Below are 4,054 nucleotides of genomic sequence, written 5' to 3'. Positions count from 1 at the left end.
ACAGAGAGGCTTTTGTTGTTAAACAATTTCAGTTTCTTAGTAACCAAGGTTTTTTTTTGATTTTATCAAAGCAATAAAAATGAATTCAAAGCAAATGAAATAAATGGAATAATTATTAAGGAAGAGATATTGATCATGGGATAGTATCATTCACAAACACGTATTCTCATCAATGAGTAGAATTGATATTTTAATCTCTCATTTATTAAAAGTCCTAGGATACCTTGATCGCAAGAATATCCCGCTAATTCCCTGATTTCATCACAACCACATTAAAAGATGCATATGTGAATTCTACCTAGAAAGCAACCTAAAGTGTAAAAGCACAATTAAATTTAACTCCCTAAGAGCAATAAGTTTTATGGAATAAGACTAATCAAATCAACCGAACGTGTAAAAGCACTAATTCGATTTAACTAAGGTTATGATTCATAGGTGACTAATATGATATATCACTACAAGCACTACTCACATTCATGCTACTTGTAATCAGGAATTTATCACTTTTTCGAATAATAAAACCTAATCTAGCAATAGAAATGAAGACCAATCTAATTGATTCCGGACTCAATCAAACTAGCACTCAAATCATGTAACAATATTAACAATGAATCATAAACAATAAAGTTGAGACAAAACTAATCCATTGATTTAAATATCATGCTTGAGAAATCAACTTTTTTCCCATAACCAATAATTGTGTTAAGTTACTCATAATAATGGAGTTCGCCATAATCATTTTCATAAAATAATGAAATGAAAAATAAATGAAAAGCAAACCCTAGTGGAATCGCCGCTCTCCTCCAAAACTCCAAGTAGTAAATACGTCCTCCTTAAATTGTAGAAGACTTGTTCTTTTTATATCCCTCTTGTTTCCCCAAAAGTCGGTCATAACTTCCAAAGTCAGGCCATATCACACGCAATTCTTGGCTAGCTCGTCAAAGACTGAGCCTATCTGGCCCATACTAATGACCACAATTCAGGCCTTAATCAAAGCCCATTAAGCCCATAACTTGCTATGCTTGTCAGTCTTGTAAAACTGGCAAGCAACTCCAGCCCATCCAGCAACATTAACCCAATCACCTGCAATTCTCAAGAACCCCAAATTTGCACTGCAAGTCATTTCCTAAACATTCATCTACTGTTTTCAATTTACTGCTGCAACTTCACTCAGCACCATTGAGCAGCAACACTTCCTTGAAGCAGTACTACTAGTTCATATCATGCTACATAGTCTTCTCTGCTGTAACCTCACAGATTACCAAACTCTAGCCAATTCAGTTCAGCTCAATTGCTGCAATTCATGCATTTCAAAACCACACAAGTCATCAGCTGCAATCAATTCCAGTTTCTCAATCTTTCTTGTTCATCTGCAACTGCAGCTGCTTCTTGTCTCCATTGTCAACACCACCATGTACTTCTCCTGCAGTTCACACAACTCTACCATGTAATCTCTGGCAGATACCATGTCTCGGCACCACCTTATTCCTACCTGAACTTTAGACTCATGTCTTCTGTAGCTTAAAATCCCATCTGCTCATTCAACTCCAGCTGCATCACTTGCACAACTCACTGTAACTCATATTTACATGGCAAAAGCTAGCCTTCAAAAACCTCTGCAGTTCAAACTCACTTGCGAGTTCGCCATCGCCCGCAGTTTCATACCATTATTACCTCAGCTTGCTTCCATCTCAATTCTGCTCCTGCAACACAACCCTGCTCTGTGCATCAGCTGCCACTGCCAGTTCCATTCCATTGCAGACTCTCCACTTTCTCAACTGCAGTCGCACCAGTTTCAGTTGCTCCTTCTTACTGCAATTTCACTTGCACCTGCAACTCCTTCATTACTGTCACTGCTCAACCAACACCATCAGCTCTGCATTGCATCTATCTCACTGCATCATTCTAGCTTCCCATTACAAACCCATTGCAGCAACTCAGATGTAGCTGGATCACTCTTTTAAAGCAACAAATCTATTACCACTGCAATTCAGTAACTCCACCTGCAATTTCATATCACATCCATTCTTTGCTCTATGTAATCGCTTAAGCAATCATAAACTGGTGGCACTTCAGTTCATCTTCTGCAATCATAAACTGTACCTGCTCAACACATCGACAACCTCCATGAGTCATTCCAAAACCATTTCAGCTCAACAAAACCTTAACCTGTGAATCAAGAGCCAAACACAGATCAAGTTCAACCAATAATTCCACCACAATCTTCTCAATGTCAGTTCATCTGTTCTTCTCTCGGTATGAACCCTAACATCCACACAAACCCCTACAGGCTTCATTTTCTTAGCTCATTCCTTGTAGCTCAATTTCATTCAACTCCTTTGGTTTCTAACCATTCCGACACAAACCCTTGTTATCAGTTCCTGCAACACATTCTGCAACAACCCATCTTCCTTGTACAGCTGCAGAAATCAATTCTTCCTTCCTTTCAGAACAATCATCATCTTCATAACACTTGAACCTAACTCTAATTTCTTCAGCTGAGTTCTCGATTGAGAGTTCAAATTCAACAAAACCCTAATTCAGCTTCATGTCTGCAACTGTAATTTCCAGTATCACCTACAATATAGCACATCCAACCAACAATAACTTGAACTCAGAAACCCATGTGCAATTCAAGTATCAATTCCTTGTATTTCATCGACAGATATTTTCTATCTTGAATTTCTTTTATCTTGTTCATCACTGCTACTTCAAGTGCAGAAAACCCATCACAGCATCAGATCCATGGCAGCAGCAGAATTTCTTCATCTCTTCTTGTCGGTTTATCTCAGCCGCAACCGTCTTCTCTGAATTTCAGGTGGAGTAAGAAGGAGAGGTAGTAAGGCAATGATAAGAGAATTATTGCTCTCTGATTTTTAGGGTATGTGTAGGAACCAAAACTGCTATCGGCACCCTACTTTAGTGGTTAAGGGGTAACCAGATCACACACGGCCTGTCGGTTCCACAGAACCGACAGTCTAGTTCTCTGTTCGACTTTCAGCTATGGGAAACTGACGGTTCATTCTCCACCTCTTCCTTTCCCAACCTAGTCTGCTCCAAGTATGACTCGCCTGTGAATCAACCTTTTTGCCCTTTACACTCCAAATGGAAGATTTCTCCTTCTTTTGCTCCCAATGACTCCATTGCACCTAATAAACTCAAACTCACACATAAGATACATGGTTCACAAGAAAAATAGCAAAGAAAGCATAAACTATAGATATAAATGAAGGTGTTTATGAGACCTATCAAATTTCCCCACACTTAGACTTTGCTAGCCCTCGAGCAAATCACACAATACTTATTCTAAAGGATACATACAACTCAATCTCATGAGGGTTTACTAGAGATATACCCAGAAAACCTACTTTTCCAACTTAACCAGTTCTCCGAAATGATAGCATCCAACGCGCTAAGAAGACATAGAGACTCTGCACACTAGTCATAAGAAGTTAGACACATATATGAACACAATCTCATCCTTAAAAGTTGAGAGAGAAATAACCATCCCTTCTCGAAAGAAATTCGGGTTCGGAGTGATCGAAAGTCTCGACTCTGCCTCACAAGAAAGGGTTTTATGAAGTTGGTCTCAATAATAAATAACTTTTCATGGGTCACACATGTGTCCAGGTAGGAATGAAGAGAGAATCCTGCGACACGTTGAATAGTAGGAAGGCAAAACCCTCCGATTTTTTTTGAAAACCCACATATTTTATTCATTTTGAAAACCTATTTTTCTGACGATCTCTAAGAAAGTAAATCAACCACTTAACGAAGGTGGGAATATGCCTACTTACCTCGTTATCCGTTCGGCGTGCAGTTAGCACCACTCTCACAACATCCATAAAAACGTCTTCGGTCTTCAATCCTTGTCTTCTTCTTCGTCGTCGGTCTTCAACTCTTGATGATAACTCTTGAACTTTGTAGAATCTTGACAATGTAACTCTTTTTATTCAATTCCTTGTTGCTTGAAACTTCATTATGGATATTTCTTCTTCCATTGGCTTTATTGAAAGAATATAAAACTAAAAACGAACTAAAATGATACAAACCA

The 4,054-nt window shown here is 38.6% G+C and overlaps 1 long non-coding RNA gene across 1 annotated transcript; it reads right to left on the bottom strand.

Annotated features, from left to right (window-relative positions):
• Positions 1-875: 875 nt before the first annotated feature.
• Positions 876-3,404, bottom strand: LOC113358567. The gene is made up of 2 exons (XR_003364674.1): positions 3,369-3,404; positions 876-3,149 (listed from the first exon to the last, which is right to left on the bottom strand). It is a non-coding gene; the product is annotated as an uncharacterized LOC113358567 (long non-coding RNA).
• Between the last annotated feature and the right edge of the window lie 650 nt (positions 3,405-4,054).

This window comes from Papaver somniferum, chromosome 3, assembly GCF_003573695.1.
Source record: "Papaver somniferum cultivar HN1 chromosome 3, ASM357369v1, whole genome shotgun sequence".
Lineage (NCBI taxonomy): Eukaryota > Viridiplantae > Streptophyta > Magnoliopsida > Ranunculales > Papaveraceae > Papaver > Papaver somniferum.
The sequence above is the reverse complement of the archived record's forward strand: the minus strand, read 5'-3'. Positions and strand labels throughout refer to the sequence as shown.